We start from the raw sequence: 27,231 nt of genomic DNA, 5'->3' as shown, positions 1-27,231 counted from the left end.
GTACATTAAGGCGACTTGGTTCCCCAAATTTCGTTCTTCTATGTTGAAGCGTTCATTTCCAGTAACAGTTTGAATTTTTAGGTTTCACTCTGTTTTCTCCTATATTAATAGATGTATTTGGAACTCTAAATCCAACACGGTATGTGCTAGCTTCTTGAAACTTGTCACAACAAAGTAGTTTCACGTTCTATCTCTACGTTTTGTTTCCTCTTGATGTAGCCCTAAGCAGTGATTGGCGAGAAACACTTTCATGGGAAGGGGTTGCCAAGCTTCCAAAAATTACGAATCTCCAGAAATATCAGCAAATATTTTTTCACCCAAACTGGATGATACTTTCAGGTAATGATCAGTACACTAAGTCGACTTGGTTCCCCAAATTTCGTTCTTCTATGTTGAAGCGTTCATTTCCAGTAACAGTTTGAATTTTTAGGTTTCACTCTGTTTTCTCCTATATTGATAGATGTATTTGGAACCCTAAATCCAACACGGTTTGTGCTAGCTTCTTGAAACATGACACAACGAAGTAGTTTCAAGTTCTATCTCTACGTTTTGTTTCCTCTTGATGTAGCCCTAAGCAGTGACCGGCGAGAAACCCTTTCATGGAACGGGGTTGCCAAGCTTCCAAAAATTACGAATCTCCACAAATCTCAGCAAATATTTTTTCACCCAAACTGGATGATACTTTCAGGTAATGATCAGTACACTAAGGCGACTTGGTTCCCCAAATTTCATTCTTCTATGTTGAAGCGTTCATTTCCAGTAACAGTTTGAATTTTTAGGTTTCACTCTGCTTTCTCCTATATTGATAGATGTATTTGGAACTCTAAATCCAACACGGTTTGTGCTAGCTTCTTGAAACTTGTCACAACAAAGTAGTTTCACGTTCTATCTCTACGTTTTGTTTCCTCTTGATGTAGCCCTAAGCAGTGACTGGCGAGAAACACTTTCATGGGAAGGGGTTGCCAAGCTTCCAAAAATTACGAATCTCCAGAAATCTCAGCAAATATTTTTTCACCCAAACTGGATGATACCTTCAGGTAATTATCAGTACACTAAGGCGACTTGGTTCCCCAAATTTCGTTCTTCTATGTTGAAGCGTTCATTTCCAGTAACAGTTTGAATTTTTAGGTTTCACTCTGTTTTCTCCTATATTGATAGATGTATTTGGAACTCTGAATCCAACACGGTTTGTGCTAGCTTCTTGTAACTTGACACAACAAAGTAGTTTCACGTTCTATCTCTACGTTTTGTTTCCTCTTGATGTAGCCCTAAGCAGTGACTGGCGAGAAACACTTTCATGGGAAGGGGTTGCCAAGCTTCCAAAAATTACGAATCTCCAGAAATCTCAGCAAATATTTTTTCACCCAAACTGGATGATACTTTCAGGTAATGATCAGTACACTAAGGCGACTTGGTTCCCCAAATTTCGTTCTTCTATGTTGAAGCGTTCATTTCCAGTAACAGTTTGAATTTTTAGGTTTCACTCTGTTTTCTCCTATATTGATAGATGTATTTGGAACTCTAAATCCAACACGGTTTTTGCTAGCTTCTTGAAACTTGACACAACAAAGTAGTTTCACGTTCTATGTCTACGTTTTGTTTCCTCTTGATGTAGCCCTTAGCAGTGAATGGCGAGAAACACTTTCATGGGAAGGGGTTGCCAAGCTTCCAAAAATTACGAATCTCCAGAAATCTCACCAAATATTTTTTCACCCAAACTGGATGATACTTTCAGGTAATGATCAGTATACTAAGGCGACTTGGTTCCCCAAATTTCGTTCTTCTATGTTGAAGCGTTCATTTCCAGTAACAGTTTGAATTTTTAGGTTTCACTCTGTTTTCTCCTATATTGATAGATGTATTTGGAACTCTAAATCCAACACGGTTTGTGCTAGCTTCTTGAAACTTGTCACAACAAAGTAGTTTCTCGTTCTATCTCTACGTTTTGTTTCCTCTTGATGTAGCCCTAAGCAGTGACTGGCGAGAAACACTCTCATGGGAAGGGGTGTCCAAGCTTCCCAAAATTACGAATCTCCAGAAATCTCAGCAAATATTTTTTCACCCAAACTGGATGATACTTTCAGGTAATGATCAGTACACTAAGGCGACTTGGTTCCCCAAATTTTGTTCTTCTATGTCGAAGCGTTCATTTCCAGTAACAGTTTGAATTTTTAGGTTTCACTCTGTTTTCTCCTATATTGATAGATGTATTTGGAACTCTAAATCCAACACGGTTTGTGCTAGCTTCTTGAAACTTGACACAACAAAGTAGTTTCACGTTCTATCTCTACGTTTTGTTTCCTCTTGATGTAGCCCTAAGCAGAGACTGGTGAGAAACACTTTCATGGGAAGGGGTTGCCAAGCTTCCAAAAATTACGAATCTCCAGAAATCTCAGCAAATATTTTTTCACCCAAACTGGATGATACTTTCAGGTAATGATCAGTACACTAAGGCGACTTGGTTCCCCAAATTTCGTTCTTCTATGTTGAAGCATTCATTTCCATAACAGTTTGAATTTTTAGGTTTCACTCTGTTTTCTCCTATATTGATAGATGTATTTGGAACTCTAAATCTAACACGGTTTGTGCTAGCTTCTTGAAACTTGACACAACAAAGTAGTTTCACATTCTGTCTCTACGTTTTGTTTCCTCTTGATGTAGCCCTAAGCAGTGACCGGCGAGAAACCCTTTCATGGAACGGGGTTGCCAAGCTTCCAAAAATTACGAATCTCCAGAAATCTCAGCAAATATTTTTTCACCCAAACTGGATGATACTTTCAGGTAATGATCAGTACACTAAGGCGACTTGGTTCCCCAAATTTCGTTCTTCTATGTTGAAGCGTTCATTTCCAGTAACAGTTTGAATTTTTAGGTTTCACTCTGTTTTCTCCTATGTTGATAGATGTATTTGGAACTCTAAATCCAACACGGTTTGTGCTAGCTTCTTGAAACTTGACACAACAAAGTAGTTTCACGTTCTATCTCTACGTTTTGTTTCCTCTTGATGTAGCCCTAAGCAGTGACTGGCGAGAAACCCTTTCATGGAACGGGGTTGCCAAGCTTCCAAAAATGACGAATCTCCAGAAATCTCAGCAAATATTTTTTCACCCAAACTGGATGATACTTTCAGGTAATGATCAGTACACTAAGGCGACTTGGTTCCCCAAATTTCGTTCTTCTATGTTGAAGCGTTCATTTCCAGTAACAGTTTGAATTTTTAGGTTTCACTCTGTTTTCTCCTATATTGATAGATGTATTTGGAACTCTAAATCCAACACGGTTTCTGCTAGCTTCTTGAAACTTGACACAACAAAGTAGTTTCACGTTCTATCTCTATGTTTTCTTTCCTCTTGATGTAGCCCTAAGCAGTGACTGGCGAGAAACACTTTCATGGGAAGGGGTTGCCAAGCTTCCAAAAATTACGAATCTCCAGAAATCTCAGCAAATATTTTTTCACCCAAACTGGATGATACTTTCAGGTAATGATCAGTACACTAAGGCGACTTGGTTCCCCAAATTTCGTTCTTCTATGTTGAAGCGTTCATTTCCAGTAACAGTTTGAATTTTTAGGTTTCACTCTGTTTTCTCCTATATTGATAGATGTATTTGGAACTCTAAATCCAACACAGTTGTGCTAGCTTCTTAAAACTTGACACAACAAAGTAGTTTCACGTTCTATCTCTACGTTTTGTTTCCTCTTGATGTAGCCCTAAGCAGTGACCAGCGAGAAACCCTTTCATGAAACGGGGTTGCCAAGCTTCCAAAAATTACGAATCTCCAGAAATCTCAGCAAATATTTTTTCACCCAAACTGGATGATACTTTCAGGTAATGATCAGTACACTTAGGCGACTTGGTTCCCCAAATTTCGTTCTTCTATGTGGAAGCGTTCATTTCCAGTAACAGTTTGAATTTTTAGGTTTCACTCTGTTTTCTCCTATATTAATAGATGTATTTGGAACTCTAAATCCAACACGGTTTGTGCTAGCTTCTTGAAACTTGTCACAACAAAGTAGTTTCACGTTCTATCTCTACGTTTTGTTTCCTCTTGATGTAGCCCTAAGCAGTGACTGGCGAGAAACACTTTCATGGGAAGGGGTGTCCAAGCTTCCCAAAATTACGAATCTCCAGAAATCTCAGCAAATATTTTTTCACCCAAACTGGATGATACTTTCAGGTAATGATCAGTACACTAAGGCGACTTGGTTCCCCAAATTTTGTTCTTCTATGTCGAAGCGTTCATTTCCAGTAACAGTTTGAATTTTTAGGTTTCACTCTGTTTTCTCCTATATTGATAGATGTATTTGGAACTCTGAATCCAACACGGTTTGTGCTAGCTTCTTGAAACTTGACACAACAAAGTAGTTTCACGTTCTATCTCTACGTTTTGTTTCCTCTTGATGTAGCCCTAAGCAGTGACTGGCGAGAAACACTTTCATGGGAAGGGGTTGCCAAGCTTCCAAAAATTACGAATCTCCAGAAATCTCAGCAAATATTTTTTCACCCAAACTGGATGATACTTTCAGGTAATGATCAGTACACTAAGGCGACTTGGTTCCCCAAATTTCGTTCTTCTATGTTGAAGCGTTCATTTCCAGTAACAGTTTGAATTTTTAGGTTTCACTTTGTTTTCTCCTATGTTGATAGATGTATTTGGAACTCTAAATCCAACACGGTTTGTGCTAGCTTCTTGAAACTTGACACAACAAAGTAGTTTCACGTTCTATCTCTACGTTTTGTTTCCTCTTGATGTAGCCCTAAGCAGTTACTGGCGAGAAACCCTTTCATGGAACGGGGTTGCCAAGCTTCCAAAAATGACGAATCTCCAGAAATCTCAGCAAATATTTTTTCACCCAAACTGGATGATACTTTCAGGTAATGATCAGTACACTACGGCGACTTGGTTCCCCAAATTTCGTTCTTCTATGTTGAAGCGTTAATTTCCAGTAACAGTTTGAATTTTTAGGTTTCACTCTGTTTTCTCCTATATTGATAGATGTATTTGGAACTCTAAATCCAACACGGTTTGTGCTAGCTTCTTGAAACTTGACACAACAAAGTAGTTTCACGTTCTATCTCTACGTTTTGTTTCCTCTTGATGTAGCCCTAAGCAGTGACTGGCGAGAAACACTTTCATGGGAAGGGGTTGCCAAGCTTCCAAAAATTACGAATCTCCAGAAATCTCAGCAAATATTTTTTCACCCAAACTGGATGATACTTTCAGGTAATGATCAGTACACTAAGGCGACTTGGTTCCCCAAATTTCGTTCTTCTATGTTGAAGCGTTCATTTCCAGTAACAGTTTGAATTTTTAGGTTGCACTTTGTTTTCTCCTATGTTGATAGATGTATTTGGAACTCTAAATCCAACACGGTTTGTGCTAGCTTCTTGAAACTTGACACAACAAAGTAGTTTCACGTTCTATCTCTACGTTTTGTTTCCTCTTGATGTAGCCCTAAGCAGTTACTGGCGAGAAACCCTTTCATGGAACGGGGTTGCCAAGCTTCCAAAAATGACGAATCTCCAGAAATCTCAGCAAATATTTTTTCACCCAAACTGGATGATACTTTCAGGTAATGATCAGTACACTAAGGCGACTTGGTTCCCCAAATTTCGTTCTTCTATGTTGAAGCGTTCATTTCCAGTAACAGTTTGAATTTTTAGGTTTCACTCTGTTTTCTCCTATATTGATAGATGTATTTGGAACTCTAAATCCAACACGGTTTGTGCTAGCTTCTTGAAACTTGACACAACAAAGTAGTTTCACGTTCTATCTCTACGTTTTGTTTCCTCTTGATGTAGCCCTAAGCAGTGACTGGCGAGAAACACTTTCATGGGAAGGGGTTGCCAAGCTTCCAAAAATTATGAATCTCCAGAAATCTCAGCAAATATTTTTTCACCCAAACTGGATGATACTTTCAGGTAATGATCAGTACACTAAGGCGACTTGGTTCCCCAAATTTCGTTCTTCTATGTTGAAGCGTTCATTTCCAGTAACAGTTTGAATTTTTAGGTTTCACTCTGTTTTCTCCTATATTGATAGATGTATTTGGAACTCTAAATCCAACACGGTTTGTGCTAGCTTCTTGAAACTTGACACAACAAAGTAGTTTCACGTTCTATCTCTACGTTTTGTTTCCTGTTGTTTTAGCCCTAAGCAGTGACTGGCGAGAAACACTTTCATGGGAAGGGGTTGCCAAGCTTCCAAAAATTACGAATCTCCAGAAATCTCAGCAAATATTTTTTCACCCAAACTGGATGATACTTTCAGGTAATGATCAGTACACTAAGGCGACTTGGTTCCCCAAATTTCGTTCTTCTATGTTGAAGCATTCATTTCCATAACAGTTTGAATTTTTAGGTTTCACTCTGTTTTCTCCTATATTGATAGATGTATTTGGAACTCTAAATCCAACACGGTTTGTGCTAGCTTCTTGAAACTTGACACAACAAAGTAGTTTCACATTCTATCTCTACGTTTTGTTTCCTCTTGATGTAGCCCTAAGCAGTGACCGGCGAGAAACCCTTTCATGGAACGGGGTTGCCAAGCTTCCAAAAATTACGAATCTCCAGAAATCTCAGCAAATATTTTTTCACCCAAACTGGATGATACTTTCAGGTAATGATCAGTACACTAAGGCGACTTGGTTCCCCAAATTTCGTTCTTCTATGTTGAAGCGTTCATTTCCAGTAACAGTTTGAATTTTTAGGTTTCACTTTGTTTTCTCCTATGTTGATAGATGTATTTGGAACTCTAAATCCAACACGGTTTGTGCTAGCTTCTTGAAACTTGACACAACAAAGTAGTTTCACGTTCTATCTCTACGTTTTGTTTCCTCTTGATGTAGCCCTAAGCAGTGACTGGCGAGAAACCCTTTCATGGAACGGGGTTGCCAAGCTTCCAAAAATGACGAATCTCCAGAAATCTCAGCAAATATTTTTTCACCCAAACTGGATGATACTTTCAGGTAATGATCAGTACACTAAGGCGACTTGGTTCCCCAAATTTCGTTCTTCTATGTTGAAGCGTTCATTTCCAGTAACAGTTTGAATTTTTAGGTTTCACTCTGTTTTCTCCTATATTGATAGATGTATTTGGAACTCTAAATCCAACACGGTTTGTGCTAGCTTCTTGAAACTTGACACAACAAAGTAGTTTCACGTTCTATCTCTACGTTTTGTTTCCTCTTGATGTAGCCCTAAGCACTGACTGGCGAGAAACACTTTCATGGGAAGGGGTTGCCAAGCTTCCAAAAATTATGAATCTCCAGAAATCTCAGCAAATATTTTTTCACCCAAACTGGATGATACTTTCAGGTAATGATCAGTACACTAAGGCGACTTGGTTCCCCAAATTTCGTTCTTCTATGTTGAAGCGTTCATTTCCAGTAACAGTTTGAATTTTTAGGTTTCACTCTGTTTTCTCCTATATTGATAGATGTATTTGGAACTCTAAATCCAACACGGTTTGTGCTAGCTTCTTGAAACTTGACACAACAAAGTAGTTTCACGATCTATCTCTACGTTTTGTTTCCTCTTGATGTAGCCCTAAGCAGTGACCGGCGAGAAACCCTTTCATGGAACGGGTTTGCCAAGCTTCCAAAAATTACGAATCTCCAGAAATCTCAGCAAATATTTTTTCACCCAAACTGGATGATACTTTCAGGTAATGATCAGTACACTAAGGCGACTTGGCTCCCCAAATTTCGTTCTTCTATGTTGAAGCGTTCATTTCCAGTAACAGTTTGAATTTTTAGGTTTCACTCTGTTTTCTCCTATATTGATAGATGTATTTGGAACTCTAAATCCAACACGGTTTGTGCTAGCTTCTTGAAACTTGACACAACAAAGTAGTTTCACGTTCTATCTCTACGTTTTGTTTCCTCTTGATGTAGCCCTAAGCAGTGACTGGCGAGAAACACTTTCATGGGAAGGGGTTGCCAAGCTTCCAAAAATGACGAATCTCCAGAAATCTCAGCAAATATTTTTTCACCCAAACTGGATGATACTTTCAGGTAATGATCAGTACACTAAGGCGACTTGGTTCCCCAAATTTCGATCTTCTATGTTGAAGCGTTCATTTCCAGTAACAGTTTGAATTTTTAGGTTTCACTCTGTTTTCTCCTATATTGATAGATGTATTTGGAACTCTAAATCCAACACGGTTTGTGCTAGCTTCTTGAAACTTGACACAACAAAGTAGTTTCACATTCTATCTCTACGTTTTGTTTCCTCTTCATGTAGCCCTAAGCAGTGACCGGCGAGAAACCCTTTCATGGAACGGGGTTGCCAAGCTTCCAAAAATTACGAATCTCCAGAAATCTCAGCAAATATTTTTTCACCCAAACTGGGTGATACTTTCAGGTAATTATCAGTACACTAAGGCGACTTGGTTCCCCAAATTTCGTTCTTCTATGTTGAAGCGTTCATTTCCAGTAACAGTTTGAATTTTTAGGTTTCACTCTGTTTTCTCCTATATTGATAGATGTATTTGGAACTCTAAATCCAACACGGTTTGTGCTAGCTTCTTGAAACTTGACACAACAAAGTAGTTTCACATTCTATCTCTACGTTTTGTTTCCTCTTGATGTAGCCCTAAGCAGTGACCGGCGAGAAACCCTTTCATGGAACGGGGTTGCCAAGCTTCCAAAAATTACGAATCTCCAGAAATATCAGCAAATATTTTTTCACCCAAACTGGGTGATACTTTCAGGTAATTATCAGTACACTAAGGCGACTTGGTTCCCCAAATTTCGTTCTTCTATGTTGAAGCGTTCATTTCCAGTAACAGTTTGAATTTTTAGGTTTCACTCTGTTTTCTCCTATATTGATAGATGTATTTGGAACTCTAAATCCAACACGGTTTGTGCTAGCATCTTGAAACTTGACACAACAATGTAGTTTCACGTTCTATCTCTACGTTTTGTTTCCTCTTGATGTAGCCCTAAGCAGTGACTGGCGAGAAACACTTTCATGGGAAGGGGTTGCCAAGCTTCCAAAAATTACGAATCTCCAGAAATCTCAGCAAATATTTTTTCACCCAAACTGGATGATACTTTCAGGTAATGATCAGTACACTAATGCGACTTGGTTCCCCAAATTTCGTTCTTCTATGTTGAAGCGTTCATTTCCAGTAACAGTTTGAATTTTTAGGTTTCACTCTGTTTCTCCTATATTGATAGATGTATTTGGAACTGTAAATCCAACACGGGTTGTGCTAGCTTCTTGAAACTTGACACAACAAAGTAGTTTCACGTTCTATCTCTACGTTTTGTTTCCTCTTGATGTAGCCCTAAGCAGTGACTGGTGAGAAACACTTTCATGGGAAGGGGTTGCCAAGCTTCCAAAAATTACGAATCTCCAGAAATCTCAGCCAATATATTTTCACCAAAACTGGATGATACTTTCAGGTAATGATCAGTACACTAAGGCGACTTGGTTCCCCAAATTTCGTTCTTCTATGTTGAAGCGTTCATTTCCAGTAACAGTTTGAATTTTTAGGTTTCACTCTGTTTTCTCATATATTGATAGATGTATTTGGAACTCTAAATCCAACACGGTTTGTGCTAGCTTCTTGAAACTTGACACAACAAAGTAGTTTCACTTTCTATCTCTACGTTTTGTTTCCTCTTGATGTAGCTCTAAGCAGTGACCGGCGAGAAACCATTTCATTGAACGGGGTTGCCAAGCTTCCAAAAATTACGAATCTCCAGAAATCTCAGCAAATATTTTTTATCCCAAACTGGATGATACTTTCAGGTAATGATCAGTACACTAAGGCAACTTGATTCCCCAAATTTCGTTCTTCTATGTTGAAGTGTTCATTTCCAGTAACAGTTTGAATTTTTAGGTTTCACTCTGTTTTCTCCTATATTGATGGATGTATTTAGAATTCTAAATCCAACACGGTTTGTGCTAGCTTCTTGAAACTTGACACAACAAAGTAGTTTCACGTTCTCTCTCTACATTTTGTTTCCTCTTGATGTAGCCCTAAGCAGTGACTGGCGAGAAACACTTTCATGGGAAGGGGTTGCCAAGCTTCCAAAAATTACGAATCTCCAGAAATCTCAGCAAATATTTTTTCACCCAAACTGGATGATACTTTCAGGTAATGATCAGTACACTAATGCGACTTGGTTCCCCAAATTTCGTTCTTCTATGTTGAAGCGTTCATTTCCAGTAACAGTTTGAATTTTTAGGTTTCACTCTGTTTTCTCCTATATTGATAGATGTATTTGGAACTCTAAATCCAACACTGTTTCTGCTAGCTTCTTGAAACTTGACACAACAAAGTAGTTTCACGTTCTATCTCTACGTTTTGTTTCCTCTTGATGTAGCCCTAAGCAGTGACTGGCGAGAAACACTTTCATGGGAAGGGGTTGCCAAGCTTCCAAAAATTACGAATCTCCAGAAATCTCAGCAAATATTTTTTCACCCAAATAGGATGATACTTTCAGGTAATGATCAGTACACTAAGGCGACTTGGTTCCCCAAATTTCATTCTTCTATGTTGAAGCGTTCATTTCCAGTAACAGTTTGAATTTTTAGGTTTCACTCTGTTTTCTCCTATATTGATAGATGTATTTGGAACTCTAAATCCAACACGGTTTGTTTTAGCTTCTTGAATCTTGTCACAACAAAGTAGTTTCACGTTCTATCTCTACGTTTTGTTTCCTCTTGATGTAGCCCTAAGCAGTGACTGGCGAGAAACACTTTCATGGAAAGGGGTTGCCAAGCTTCCAAAAATTACGAATCTCCAGAAATCTCAGCAAATATTTTTTCACCCAAACTGGATGATACTTTCAGGTAATGATCACTACAGTAAGGCGACTTGGTTCCCCAAATTTCGTTCTTCTATGTTGAAGCGTTCATTTCCAGTAACAGTTTGAATTTTTAGGTTTCACTCTGTTTTCTCCTATATTGATAGATGTATTTGGAACTCTAAATCCAACACGGTTTGTGCTAGCTTCTTGAAACTTGACACAACCAAGTAGTTTCACGTTCTATCTCTACATTTTGTTTCCTCTTAATGTAGCCCTAAGCAGTGACTGGCGAGAAACCCTTTCATGCAACGGGGTTGCCAAGCTTCCAAAAATTACGAATCTCCAGAAATCTCAGCAAATATTGTTTCACCCAAACTGGATGATACTTTCAGGTAATGATCAGTACACTAAGGCGACTTGGTTCCCCAAATTTCGTTCTTCTATGTTGAAGCGTTCATTTCCAGTAACAGTTTGAATTTTTAGGTTTCACTCTGTTTTCTCCTATATTAATAGATGTATTTGGAACTCTAAATCCAACACGGTTTGTGCTAGGTTCTTTAAACTTGTCACAACAAAGTAGTTTCACGTTCTATATCTACGTTTTGTTTCCTCTTGATGTAGCCCTAAGCAGTGATTGGCGAGAAACACTTTCATGGCAAGGGGTTGCCAAGCTTCCAAAAATTACGAATCTCCAGAAATCTCAGCAAATATTTTTTCACCCAAACTAGATGATACTTTCAGGTAATGATCAGTACACTAAGGCGACTTGGTTCCCCAAATTTCGTTCTTCTATGTTGAAGCGTTCATTTCCAGTAACAGTTTGAATTTTTAGGTTTCACTCTGTTTTCTCCTATATTGATAGATGTATTTGGAACTCTAAATCGAACACGGTTTGTGCTAGCTTCTTGAAACTTGACACAACAAAGTAGTTTCACGTTCTATCTCTACGTTTTGTTTCCTTTGATGTAGCCCTAAGCAGTGACTGGCGAGAAACACTTTCATGGGAAGGGGTTGCCAAGCTTCCAAAAATTACGAATCTCCAGAAATCTCAGCAAATATTGTTTCACCCAAACTGGATGATACTTTCAGGTAATGATCAGTACACTAAGGCGGCTTGGTTCCCCAAATTTCGTTCTTCTATGTTGAAGCGTTCATTTCCAGTAACAGTTTGAATTTTTAGGTTTCACTCTGTTTTCTCCTATATTGATAGATGTATTTGGAACTCTAAATCCAACACGGTTTCTGCTAGCTTCTTGAAACTTGACACAACAAAGTAGTTTCACGTTCTATCTCTACGTTTTGTTTCCTCTTGATGTAGCCCTAAGCAGTGACTGGCAAGAAACACTTTCATGGGAAGGGGTTGCCAAGCTTCCAAAAATTACGAATCTCCAGAAATCTCAGCCAATATATTTTCACCCAAACTGGATGACACTTTCAGGTAATGATCAGTACACTAAGGCGACTTGGTTCCCCAAATTTCGTTCTTCTATGTTGAAGCGTTCATTTCTAGTAACAGTTTGAATTTTTAGGTTTCACTCTGTTTTCTCATATATTGATAGATGTATTTGGAACTCTAAATCCAACACGGTTTGTGCTAGCTTCTTGAAACTTGACACAACAAAGTAGTTTCACTTTCTATCTCTACATTTTGTTTCCTCTTGATGTAGCTCTAAGCAGTGACCTGCGAGAAACCATTTCATGGAACGGGGTTGCCAAGCTTCCAAAAATTACGAATCTCCAGAAATCTCAGCAAATATTTTTTCACCCAAACTGGATGATACTTTCAGGTAATGATCAGTACACTAAGGCGACTTGGTTCCCCAAATTTCGTTCTTCTATGTTGAAGCGTTCATTTTCAGTAACAGTTTGAATTTTTAGGTTTCACTCTGTTTTCTCCTATATTGATAGATGTATTTGGAACTCTAAATCCAACACGGTTTGTGCTAGCTTCTTGAAACTTGACACAACAAAGTAGTTTCACGTTCTATCTCTGCGTTTTGTTTCCTCTTGATGTAGCCCTAAGCAGTGACTGGCGAGAAACACTTTCATGGGAAGGGGTTGCCAAGCTTCCAAAAATTACGAATCTCCAGAAATCTCAGCAAATATTGTTTCACCCAAACTGGATGATACTTTCAGGTAATGATCAGTACACTAAGGCGACTTGGTTCCCCAAATTTCGTTCTTCTATGTTGAAGCGTTCATTTCCAGTAACAGTTTGAATTTTTAGGTTTCACTCTGTTTTCTCCTATATTGATAGATGTATTTGGAACTCTAAATCCAACACGGTTTCTGCTACCTTCTTGAAACTTGACACAACAAAGTAGTTCCACGTTCTATCTCTACGTTTTGTTTCCTCTTGATGTAGCCCTAAGCAGTGACTGGCGAGAAACACTTTCATGGGAAGGGGTTGCCAAGCTTCCAAAAATTACCAAACTCCAGAAATCTCAGCCAATATATTTTCACCCAAACTGGATGATACTTTCAGGTAATGATCAGTACACTAAGGCGACTTGGTTCCCCAAATTTCGTTCTTCTATGTTGAAGCGTTCATTTCCAGTAACAGTTTGAATTTTTAGGTTTCACTCTGTTTTCTCATATACTGATAGATGTATTTGGAACTCTAAATACAACACGGTTTGTGCTAGCTTCTTGAAACTTGACACAACAAAGTAGTTTCACGTTCTATCTCTACGTTTTGTTTCCTCTTGATGTAGCCCTAAGCAGTGACTGGCGAGAAACACTTTCATGGGAAGGGGTTGCCAAGCTTCCAAAAATTACGAATCTCCAGAAATCTCAGCAAATATTTTTTCACCCAAACTGGATGATACTTTCAGGTAATAATCACTACACTAAGGCGACTTGGTTCCCCAAATTTCGTTCTTCTATGTTGAAGCGTTCATTTCCAGTAACAGTTTGAATTTTTAGGTTTCACTCTGTTTTCTCCTATATTGATAGATGTATTTGGAACTCTAAATCCAACACGGTTTGTGCTAGCTTCTTGAAACTTGACACAACAAAGTAGTTTCACGTTCTATCTCTACGTTTTGTTTCCTCTTAATGTAGCCCTAAGAAGTGACTGGTGAGAAACCCTTTCATGGAACGGGGTTGTCAAGCTTCCAAAAATTACGAATCTCCAGAAATCCCAGCAAATATTTTTTCACCCAAACTGGATGATACTTTCAGGTAATGATCACTACAGTAAGGCGACTTGGTTACCCAAATTTCGTTCTTCTATGTTGAAGCGTTCATTTCCAGTAACAGTTTGAATTTTTAGGTTTCACTCTGTTTTCTCCTATATTGATAGATGTATTTGGAACTCTAAATCCAACACGGTTTGTGCTAGCTTCTTGAAACTTGACACAACAAAGTAGTTTCACGTTCTATCTCTATGTTTTGTTTCCTCTTGATGAAGCCCTAAGCAGAGACTGGCGAGAAACACTTTCATGGGAAGGGGTTGCCAAGCTTCCAAAAATGACGAATCTCCAGAAATCTCAGCAAATATTTTTTCACCCAAACTGGATGATACTTTCAGGTAATGATCAGTACACTAAGGCGACTTGGTTCCCCAAATTTCGTTCTTCTATGTTGAAGCGTTCATTTCCAGTAACAGTTTGAATTTTTAGGTTTCACTCTGTTTTCTCCTATATTGATAGATGTATTTGGAACTCTAAATCCAACACGGTTTGTGCTAGCTTCTTGAAACTTGACACAACCAAGTAGTTTAACGTTCAATCTCTACGTTTTGTTTCCTCTTAATGTAGCCCTAAGCAGTGACTGGTGAGAAACCCTTTCATGGAACGGGGTTGCCAAGCTTCCAAAAATTACGAATCTCCAGAAATCCCAGCAAATATTTTTTCACCCAAACTGGATGATACTTTCAGGTAATGATCACTACAGTAAGGCGACTTGGTTCCCCAAATTTCGTTCTTCTATGTTGAAGCGTTCATTTCCAGTAACAGTTTGAATTTTTAAGTTTCACTCTGTTTTCTCCTATATTGATAGATGTATTTGGAACTCTAAATCCAACACGGTTTGTGCTAGCTTCTTGAAACTTGACACAACAAAGTAGTTTCACGTTCTATCTCTATGTTTTGTTTCCTCTTGATGAAGCCCTAAGCAGAGACTGGCGAGAAACACTTTCATGGGAAGGGGTTGCCAAGCTTCCAAAAATGACGAATCTCCAGAAATCTCAGCAAATATTTTTTCACCCAAACTGGATGATACTTTCAGGTAATGATCAGTACACTAAGGCGACTTGGTTCCCCAAATTTCGTTCTTCTATGTTGAAGCGTTCATTTCCAGTAACAGTTTGAATTTTTAGGTTTCACTCTGTTTTCTCCTATATTGATAGATGTATTTGGAACTCTAAATCCAACACGGTTTGTGCTAGCTTCTTGAAACTTGACACAACCAAGTAGTTTCACGTTCAATCTCTACGTTTTGTTTCCTCTTAATGTAGCCCTAAGCAGTGACTGGTGAGAAACCCTTTCATGGAACGGGGTTGCCAAGCTTCCAAAAATTACGAATCTCCAGAAATCCCAGCAAATATTTTTTCACCCAAACTGGATGATACTTTCAGGTAATGATCACTACAGTAAGGCGACTTGGTTCCCCAAATTTCGTTCTTCTATGTTGAAGCGTTCATTTCCAGTAACAGTTTGAATTTTTAAGTTTCACTCTGTTTTCTCCTATATTGATAGATGTATTTGGAACTCTAAATCCAACACGGTTTGTGCTAGCTTCTTGAAACTTGACACAACAAAGTAGTTTCACGTTCTATCTCTATGTTTTGTTTCCTCTTGATGAAGCCCTAAGCAGAGACTGGCGAGAAACACTTTCATGGGAAGGGGTTGCCAAGCTTCCAAAAATGACGAATCTCCAGAAATCTCAGCAAATATTTTTTCACCCAAACTGGATGATACTTTCAGGTAATGATCAGTACACTAAGGCGACTTGGTTCCCCAAATTTCGTTCTTCTATGTTGAAGCGTTCATTTCCAGTAACAGTTTGAATTTTTAGGTTTCACTCTGTTTTCTCCTATATTGATAGATGTATTTGGAACTCTAAATCCAACACGGTTTGTGCTAGCTTCTTGAAACTTGACACAACAAAGTAGTTTCACGTTCTATCTCTACGTTTTGTTTCCTCTTGTTTTAGCCCTAAGCAGTGACTGGCGGGAAACACTTTCATGGGAAGGGGTTGCCAAGCTTCCAAAAATTACGAATCTCCAGAAAACTCAGCAAATATTTTTTCACCCAAACTGGATGATACCTTCAGGTAATGATCAGTACACTAAGGCGACTTGGTTCCCCAAATTTCGTTCTTCTATGTTGAAGCGTTCATTTCCATAACAGTTTGAATTTTTAGGTTTCACTCTGTTTTCTCCTATATTGATAGATGTATTTGGAACTCTAAATCCAACACGGTTTGTGCTAGCTTCTTGAAACTTGACACAACAAAGTAGTTTCACATTCTATCTCTATGTTTTGTTTCCTCTTGATGTAGCCCTAAGCAGTGACCGGCGAGAAACCCTTTCATGGAACGGGGTTGCCAAGCTTCCAAAAATTACGAATCTCCAGAAATCTCAGCAAATATTTTTTCACCCAAACTGGATGATACTTTCAGGTAATGATCAGTACACTAAGGCGACTTGGTTCCCCAAATTTCGTTCTTCTATGTCGAAGCATTCATTTCCAGTAACAGTTTGAATTTTTAGGTTTCACTCTGTTTTCTCCTATATTGATAGATGTATTTGGAACTCTAAATCCAACACGGTTTGTGCTAGCTTCTTGAAACTTGACACAACAAAGTAGTTTCACGTTCTATCTCTACGTTTTGTTTCCTCTTGTTGTAGCCCTAAGCAGTGACTGGCGAGAAACACTTTCATGGGAAGGGGTTTCCAAGCTTCCAAAAATTACGAATCTCCAGAAATCTCAGCAAATATTTTTTCACCCAAACTGGATGATACTTTCAGGTAATAATCACTACACTAAGGCGACTTGGTTCCCCAAATTTCGTTCTTCTATGTTGAAGCGTTCATTTCCAGTAACAGTTTGAATTTTTAGGTTTCACTCTGTTTTCTCCTATATTGATAGATGTATTTGGAACTCTAAATCCAACACGGTTTGTGCTAGCTTCTTGAAACTTGACACAACCAAGTAGTTTCACGTTCTATCTCTACGTTTTGTTTCCTCTTAATGTAGCCCTAAGCAGTGACTGGTGAGAAACCCTTTCATGGAACGGGGTTGTCAAGCTTCCAAAAATTACGAATCTCCAGAAATCCCAGCAAATATTTTTTCACCCAAACTGGATGATACTTTCAGGTAATGATCACTACAGTAAGGCGACTTGGTTCCCCAAATTTCGTTCTTCTATGTTGAAGCGTTCATTTCCAGTAACAGTTTGAATTTTTAGGTTTCACTCTGTTTTCTCCTATATTGATAGATGTATTTGGAACTCTAAAACCAACATGGTTTGTGCTAGCTTCTTGAAACTTGACACAACAAAGTAGTTTCACGTTCTATCTCTATGTTTTGTTTCCTCTTGATGAAGCCCTAAGCAGAGACTGGCGAGAAACACTTTCATGGGAAGGGGTTGCCAAGCTTCCAAAAATGACGAATCTCCAGAAATCTCAGCAAATATTTTTTCACCCAAACTGGATGATACTTTCAGGTAATGATCAGTACACTAAGGCGACTTGGTTCCCCAAATTTCGTTCTTCTATGTTGAAGCGTTCATTTCCAGTAACAGTTTGAATTTTTAGGTTTCACTCTGTTTTCTCCTATATTGATAGATGTATTTGGAACTCTAAATCCAACACGGTTTGTGCTAGCTTCTTGAAACTTGACACAACCAAGTAGTTTCACGTTCAATCTCTACGTTTTGTTTCCTCTTAATGTAGCCCTAAGCAGTGACTGGTGAGAAACCCTTTCATGGAACGGGGTTGCCAAGCTTCCAAAAATTACGAATCTCCAGAAATCCCAGCAAATATTTTTTCACCCAAACTGGATGATACTTTCAGGTAATGATCACTACAGTAAGGCGACTTGGTTCCCCAAATTTCGTTCTTCTATGTTGAAGCGTTCATTTCCAGTAACAGTTTGAATTTTTAAGTTTCACTCTGTTTTCTCCTATATTGATAGATGTATTTGGAACTCTAAATCCAACACGGTTTGTGCTAGCTTCTTGAAACTTGACACAACAAAGTAGTTTCACGTTCTATCTCTATGTTTTGTTTCCTCTTGATGAAGCCCTAAGCAGAGACTGGCGAGAAACACTTTCATGGGAAGGGGTTGCCAAGCTTCCAAAAATTACGAATCTCCAGAAATCTCAGCAAATATTTTTTCACCCAAACTGGATGATACTTTCAGGTAATGATCAGTACACTAAGGCGACTTGGTTCCCCAAATTTCGTTCTTCTATGTTGAAGCGTTCATTTCCAGTAACAGTTTGAATTTTTAGGTTTCACTCTGTTTTCTCCTATATTGATAGATGTATTTGGAACTCTAAATCCAACACGGTTTGTGCTAGCTTCTTGAAACTTGACACAACCAAGTAGTTTCACGTTCAATCTCTACGTTTTGTTTCCTCTTAATGTAGCCCTAAGCAGTGACTGGTGAGAAACCCTTTCATGGAACGGGGTTGCCAAGCTTCCAAAAATTACGAATCTCCAGAAATCCCAGCAAATATTTTTTCACCCAAACTGGATGATACTTTCAGGTAATGATCACTACAGTAAGGCGACTTGGTTCCCCAAATTTCGTTCTTCTATGTTGAAGCGTTCATTTCCAGTAACAGTTTGAATTTTTAAGTTTCACTCTGTTTTCTCCTATATTGATAGATGTATTTGGAACTCTAAATCCAACACGGTTTGTGCTAGCTTCTTGAAACTTGACACAACAAAGTAGTTTCACGTTCTATCTCTATGTTTTGTTTCCTCTTGATGAAGCCCTAAGCAGAGGCTGGCGAGAAACACTTTCATGGGAAGGGGTTGCCAAGCTTCCAAAAATGACGAATCTCCAGAAATCTCAGCAAATATTTTTTCACCCAAACTGGATGATACTTTCAGGTAATGATCAGTACACTAATGCGACTTGGTTCCCCAAATTTCGTTCTTCTATGTTGAAGCGTTCATTTCCAGTAACAGTTTGAATTTTTAGGTTTCACTCTGTTTTCTCCTATATTGATAGATGTATTTGGAACTCTAAATCCAACACGGTTTGTGCTAGCTTCTTGAAACTTGACACAACCAAGTAGTTTCACGTTCAATCTCTACGTTTTGTTTCCTCTTAATGTAGCCCTAAGCAGTGACTGGTGAGAAACCCTTTCATGGAACGGGGTTGCCAAGCTTCCAAAAATTACGAATCTCCAGAAATCCCAGCAAATATTTTTTCACCCAAACTGGATGATACTTTCAGGTAATGATCACTACAGTAAGGCGACTTGGTTCCCCAAATTTCGTTCTTCTATGTTGAAGCGTTCATTTCCAGTAACAGTTTGAATTTTTAAGTTTCACTCTGTTTTCTCCTATATTGATAGATGTATTTGGAACTCTAAATCCAACACGGTTTGTGCTAGCTTCTTGAAACTTGACACAACAAAGTAGTTTCACGTTCTATCTCTATGTTTTGTTTCCTCTTGATGAAGCCCTAAGCAGAGACTGGCGAGAAACACTTTCATGGGAAGGGGTTGCCAAGCTTCCAAAAATGACGAATCTCCAGAAATCTCAGCAAATATTTTTTCACCCAAACTGGATGATACTTTCAGGTAATGATCAGTACACTAAGGCGACTTGGTTCCCCAAATTTCGTTCTTCTATGTTGAAGCGTTCATTTCCAGTAACAGTTTGAATTTTTAGGTTTCACTCTGTTTTCTCCTATATTGATAGATGTATTTGGAACTCTAAATCCAACACGGTTTGTGCTAGCTTCTTGAAACTTGACACAACAAAGTAGTTTCACGTTCTATCTCTACGTTTTGTTTCCTCTTGTTTTAGCCCTAAGCAGTGACTGGCGGGAAACACTTTCATGGGAAGGGGTTGCCAAGCTTCCAAAAATTACGAATCTCCAGAAAACTCAGCAAATATTTTTTCACCCAAACTGGATGATACTTTCAGGTAATGATCAGTACACTAAGGCGACTTGGTTCCCCAAATTTCGTTCTTCTATGTTGAAGCGTTCATTTCCATAACAGTTTGAATTTTTAGGTTTCACTCTGTTTTCTCCTATATTGATAGATGTATTTGGAACTCTAAATCCAACACGGTTTGTGCTAGCTTCTTGAAACTTGACACAACAAAGTAGTTTCACATTCTATCTCTATGTTTTGTTTCCTCTTGATGTAGCCCTAAGCAGTGACCGGCGAGAAACCCTTTCATGGAACGGGGTTGCCAAGCTTCCAAAAATTACGAATCTCCAGAAATCTCAGCAAATATTTTTTCACCCAAACTGGATGATACTTTCAGGTAATGATCAGTACACTAAGGCGACTTGGTTCCCCAAATTTCGTTCTTCTATGTTGAAGCATTCATTTCCAGTAACAGTTTGAATTTTTAGGTTTCACTCTGTTTTCTCCTATATTGATAGATGTATTTGGAACTCTAAATCCAACACGGTTTGTGCTAGCTTCTTGAAACTTGACACAACAAAGTAGTTTCACGTTCTATCTCTACGTTTTGTTTCCTCTTGTTTTAGCCCTAAGCAGTGACTGGCGAGAAACACTTTCATGGGAAGGGGTGTCCAAGCTTCCCAAAATTACGAATCTCCAGAAATCTCAGCAAATATTTTTTCACCCAAACTGGATGATACTTTCAGGTAATGATCAGTACACTAAGGCGACTTGGTTCCCCAAATTTTGTTCTTCTATGTCTAAGCGTTCATTTCCAGTAACAGTTTGAATTTTTAGGTTTCACTCTGTTTTCTCCTATATTGCTAGATGTATTTGGAACTCTAAATCCAACACGGTTTGTGCTAGCTTCTTGAAACTTGACACAACAAAGTAGTTTCACGTTCTATCTCTACGTTTTGTTTCCTCTTGTTGTAGCCCTAAGCAGTGACTGGCGAGAAACACTTTCATGGGAAGGGGTTTCCAAGCTTCCAAAAATTACGAATCTCCAGAAATCTCAGCAAATATTTTTTCACCCAAACTGGATGATACTTTCAGGTAATAATCACTACACTAAGGCGACTTGGTTCCCCAAATTTCGTTCTTCTATGTTGAAGCGTTCATTTCCAGTAACAGTTTGAATTTTTAGGTTTCACTCTGTTTTCTCCTATATTGATAGATGTATTTGGAACTCTAAATCCAACACGGTTTGTGCTAGCTTCTTGAAACTTGACACAACCAAGTAGTTTCACGTTCTATCTCTACGTTTTGTTTCCTCTTAATGTAGCCCTAAGCAGTGACTGGTGAGAAACCCTTTCATGGAACGGGGTTGTCAAGCTTCCAAAAATTACGAATCTCCAGAAATCCCAGCAAATATTTTTTCACCCAAACTGGATGATACTTTCAGGTAATGATCACTACAGTAAGGCGACTTGGTTCCCCAAATTTCGTTCTTCTATGTTGAAGCGTTCATTTCCAGTAACAGTTTGAATTTTTAGGTTTCACTCTGTTTTCTCCTATATTGATAGATGTATTTGGAACTCTAAAACCAACATGGTTTGTGCTAGCTTCTTGAAACTTGACACAACAAAGTAGTTTCACGTTCTATCTCTATGTTTTGTTTCCTCTTGATGAAGCCCTAAGCAGAGACTGGCGAGAAACACTTTCATGGGAAGGGGTTGCCAAGCTTCCAAAAATGACGAATCTCCAGAAATCTCAGCAAATATTTTTTCACCCAAACTGGATGATACTTTCAGGTAATGATCAGTACACTAAGGCGACTTGGTTCCCCAAATTTCGTTCTTCTATGTTGAAGCGTTCATTTCCAGTAACAGTTTGAATTTTTAGGTTTCACTCTGTTTTCTCCTATATTGATAGATGTATTTGGAACTCTAAATCCAACACGGTTTGTGCTAGCTTCTTGAAACTTGACACAACCAAGTAGTTTCACGTTCTATCTCTACGTTTTGTTTCCTCTTAATGTAGCCCTAAGCAGTGACTGGTGAGAAACCCTTTCATGGAACGGGGTTGCCAAGCTTCCAAAAATTACGAATCTCCAGAAATCCCATCAAATATTTTTTCACCCAAACTGGATGATACTTTCAGGTAATGATCACTACAGTAAGGCGACTTGGTTCCCCAAATTTCGTTCTTCTATGTTGAAGCTTTCATTTCCAGTAACAGTTTGAATTTTTAAGTTTCACTCTGTTTTCTCCTATATTGATAGATGTATTTGGAACTCTAAATCCAACACGGTTTGTGCTAGCTTCTTGAAACTTGACACAACAAAGTAGTTTCACGTTCTATCTCTATGTTTTGTTTCCTCTTGATGAAGCCCTAAGCAGAGACTGGCGAGAAACACTTTCATGGGAAGGGGTTGCCAAGCTTCCAAAAATGACGAATCTCCAGAAATCTCAGCAAATATTTTTTCACCCAAACTGGATGATACTTTCAGGTAATGATCAGTACACTAAGGCGACTTGGTTCCCCAAATTTCGTTCTTCTATGTTGAAGCGTTCATTTCCAGTAACAGTTTGAATTTTTAGGTTTCACTCTGTTTTCTCCTATATTGATAGATGTATTTGGAACTCTAAATCCAACACGGTTTGTGCTAGCTTCTTGAAACTTGACACAACAAAGTAGTTTCACGTTCTATCTCTACGTTTTGTTTCCTCTTGTTTTAGCCCTAAGCAGTGACTGGCGAGAAACACTTTCATGGGAAGGGGTTGCCAAGCTTCCAAAAATTACGAATCTCCAGAAAACTCAGCAAATATTTTTTCACCCAAACTGGATGATACTTTCAGGTAATGATCAGTACACTAAGGCAACTTGGTTCCCCAAATTTCGTTCTTCTATGTTGAAGCGTTCATTTCCATAACAGTTTGAATTTTTAGGTTTCACTCTGTTTTCTCCTATATTGATAGATGTATTTGGAACTCTAAATCCAACACGGTTTGTGCTAGCTTCTTGAAACTTGACACAACAAAGTAGTTTCACATTCTATCTCTACGTTGTGTTTCCTCTTGATGTAGCCCTAAGCAGTGACCGGCGAGAAACCCTTTCATGGAACGGGGTTGCCAAGCTTCCAAAAATTACGAATCTCCAGAAATCTCAGCAAATATTTTTTCACCCAAACTGGATGATACTTTCAGGTAATGATCAGTACACTAAGGCGACTTGGTTCCCCAAATTTCGTTCTTCTATGTTGAAGCATTCATTTCCAGTAACAGTTTGAATTTTTAGGTTTCACTCTGTTTTCTCCTATATTGATAGATGTATTTGGAACTCTAAATCCAACACGGTTTGTGCTAGCTTCTTGAAACTTGACACAACAAAGTAGTTTCACGTTCTATCTCTACGTTTTGTTTCCTCTTGTTTTAGCCCTAAGCAGTGACTGGCGAGAAACACTTTCATGGGAAGGGGTGTCCAAGCTTCCCAAAATTACGAATCTCCAGAAATCTCAGCAAATATTTTTTCACCCAAACTGGATGATACTTTCAGGTAATGATCAGTACACTAAGGCGACTTGGTTCCCCAAATTTTGTTCTTCTATGTCTAAGCGTTCATTTCCAGTAACAGTTTGAATTTTTAGGTTTCACTCTGTTTTCTCCTATATTGATTGATGTATTTGGAACTCTAAATCCAACACGGTTTGTGCTAGCTTCTTGAAACTTGACACAACAAAGTAGTTTCACGTTCTATCTCTACGTTTTGTTTCCTCTTGTTGTAGCCCTAAGCAGTGACTGGCGAGAAACACTTTCATGGGAAGGGGTTGCCAAGCTCCCAAAAATTACGAATCTCCAGAAATCTCAGCAAATATTTTTTCACCCAAACTGGATGATACTTTCAGGTAATGATCAGTACACTAAGGCGACTTGGTTCCCCAAATTTCGTTCTTCTATGTTGAAGCATTCATTTCCATAACAGTTTGAATTTTTAGGTTTCACTCGGTTTTCTCCTATATTGATAGATGTATTTGGAACTCTAAATCCAACACGGTTTGTGCTAGCTTCTTGAAACTTGACACAACAAAGTAGTTTCACGTTCTATCTCTACGTTTTGTTTCCTCTTGATGTAGCCCTAAGCAGTGACCGGCGAGAAACCCTTTCATGGAACGGGTTTGCCAAGCTTCCAAAAATTACGAATCTCCAGAAATCTCAGCAAATATTTTTTCACCCAAACTGGATGATACTTTCAGGTAATGATCAGTACACTAAGGCGACTTGGCTCCCCAAATTTCGTTCTTCTATGTTGAAGCGTTCATTTCCAGTAACAGTTTGAATTTTTAGGTTTCACTCTGTTTTCTCCTATATTGATAGATGTATTTGGAACTCTAAATCCAACACGGTTTGTGCTAGCTTCTTGAAACTTGACACAACAAAGTAGTTTCACGTTCTATCTCTACGTTTTGTTTCCTCTTGATGTAGCCCTAAGCAGTGACTGGCGAGAAACACTTTCATGGGAAGGGGTTGCCAAGCTTCCAAAAATGACGAATCTCCAGAAATCTCAGCAAATATTTTTTCACCCAATCTGGATGATACTTTCAGGTAATGATCAGTACACTAAGGCGACTTGGTTCCCCATATTTCGTTCTTCTATGTTGAAGCGTTCATTTCCAGTAACAGTTTGAATTTTTAGGTTTCACTCTGTTTTCTCCTATATTGATAGATGTATTTGGAACTGTAAATCCAACACGGGTTGTGCTAGCTTCTTGAAACTTGACACAACAAAGTAGTTTCACGTTCTATCTCTACGTTTTGTTTCCTCTTGATGTAGCCCTAAGCAGTGACTGGTGAGAAACACTTTCATGGGAAGGGGTTGCCAAGCTTCCAAAAATTACGAATCTCCAGAAATCTCAGCCAATATATTTTCACCCAAACTGGATGATACTTTCAGGTAATGATCAGTACACTAAGGCGACTTGGTTCCCCAAATTTCGTTCTTCTATGTTGAAGCGTTCATTTCCAGTAACAGTTTGAATTTTTAGGTTTCACTCTGTTTTCTCATATATTGATAGATGTATTTGGAACTCTAAATCCAACACGGTTTGTGCTAGCTTCTTGAAACTTGACACAACAAAGTAGTTTCACTTTCTATCTCTACGTTTTGTTTCCTCTTGATGTAGCTCTAAGCAGTGACCGGCGAGAAACCATTTCGTTGAACGGGGTTGCCAAGCTTCCAAAAATTACGAATCTCCAGAAATCTCAGCAAATATTTTTTATCCCAAACTGGATGATACTTTCAGGTAATGATCAGTACACTAAGGCAACTTGATTTCCCAAATTTCGTTCTTCTATGTTGAAGCGTTCATTTCCAGTAACAGTTTGAATTTTTAGGTTTCACTCTGTTTTCTCCTATATTGATAGATGTATTTGGAACTCTAAATCCAACACGGTTTGTGCTAGCTTCTTGAAACTTGACACAACAAAGTAGTTTCACGTTCTATCTCTACGTTTTGTTTCCTCTTGATGTAGCCCTAAGCAGTGACCGGCGAGAAACCCTTTCATGGAACGTGGTTGCCAAGCTTCCAAAAATTACGAATCTCCAGAAATCTCAGCAAATATTTTTTCACACAAACTGGGTGATACTTTCAGGTAATTATCAGTACACTAAGGCGACTTGGTTCCCCAAATTTCGTTCTTCTATGTTGAAGCGTTCATTTCCAGTAACAGTTTGAATTTTTAGGTTTCACTCTGTTTTCTCCTATATTGATAGATGTATTTGGAACTCTAAATCCAACACGGTTTGTGCTAGCATCTTGAAACTTGACACAACAATGTAGTTTCACGTTCTATCTCTACGTTTTGTTTCCTCTTGATGTAGACCTAAGCAGTGACTGGCTAGAAACACTTTCATGGGAAGGGGTTGCCAAGCTTCCAAAAATTACGAATCTCCAGAAATCTCAGCAAATATTTTTTCACCCATAGTGGATGATAATTTCAGGTAATGATCAGTACACTAAGGCGACTTGGTTCCCCAAATTTCATTCTTCTATGTTGAAGCGTTCATTTCCAGTAACAGTTTGAATTTTTAGGTTTCACTCTGTTTTCTCCTATATTGATGGATGTATTTAGAACTCTAAATCCAACACGGTTTGTGCTAGCTTCTTGAAACTTGACACAACAAAGTAGTTTCACGTTCTCTCTCTACATTTTGTTTCCTCTTGATGTAGCCCTAAGCAGTGACTGGCGAGAAACACTTTCATGGGAAGGGGTTGCCAAGCTTCCAAAAATTACGAATCTCCAGAAATCTCAGCAAATATTTTTTCACCCAAACTGGATGATACTTTCAGGTAATTATCAGTACACTAATGCGACTTGGTTCCCCAAATTTCGTTCTTCTATGTTGAAGCGTTCATTTCCAGTAACAGTTTGAATTTTTAGGTTTCACTCTGTTTTCTCCTATATTGATAGATGTATTTGGAACTCTAAATCCAACACGGTTTGTGCTAGCTTCTTGAAAGTTGACACAACAAAGTAGTTTCACGTTCTACCTCTACGTTTTGTTTCCTCTTGATGTAGCCCTAAGCAGTGACTGGCGAGAAACACTTTCATGGGAAGGGGTTGCCAAGCTTCCAAAAATTACGAATCTCCAGAAATCTCAGCAAATATTTTTTCACCCAAACAGGATGATACTTTCAGGTAATGATCAGTACACTAAGGCGACTTGGTTCCCCAAATTTCATTCTTCTATGTTGAAGCGTTCATTTCCAGTAACAGTTTGAATTTTTAGGTTTCACTCTGTTTTCTCCTATATTGATAGATGTATTTGGAACTCTAAATCCAACACGGTTTGTTTTAGCTTCTTGAATCTTGTCATAACAAAGTAGTTTCACGTTCTATCTCTACGTTTTGTTTCCTCTTGATGTAGCCCTAAGCAGTGACTGGCGAGAAACACTTTCATGGGAAGGGGTTGCCAAGCTTCCAAAAATTACGAATCTCCAGAAATCTCAGCAAATATTTTTTCACCCAAACTGGATGATACTTTCAGGTAATGATCACTACAGTAAGGCGACTTGGTTCCCCAAATTTCGTTCTTCTATGTTGAAGCGTTCATTTCCAGTAACAGTTTGAATTTTTAGGTTTCACTCTGTTTTCTCCTATATTGATAGATGTATTTGGAACTCTAAATCCAACACGGTTTGTGCTAGCTTCTTGAAACTTGACACAACCAAGTAGTTTCACGTTCTATCTCTACATTTTGTTTCCTCTTAATGTAGCCCTAAGCAGTGACTGGCGAGAAACCCTTTCATGCAACGGGGTTGCCAAGCTTCCAAAAATTACGAATCTCCAGAAATCTCTGCAAATATTGTTTCACCCAAACTGGATGATACTTTCAGGTAATGATCAGTACACTAAGGCGACTTG

The sequence above is a fragment of the Spermophilus citellus genome (assembly GCF_964194105.1).
Source record: "Spermophilus citellus genome assembly, chromosome: 2".
NCBI classification, from domain to species: Eukaryota; Metazoa; Chordata; class Mammalia; order Rodentia; family Sciuridae; genus Spermophilus; species Spermophilus citellus.
The sequence above is the reverse complement of the archived record's forward strand: the minus strand, read 5'-3'. Positions refer to the sequence as shown.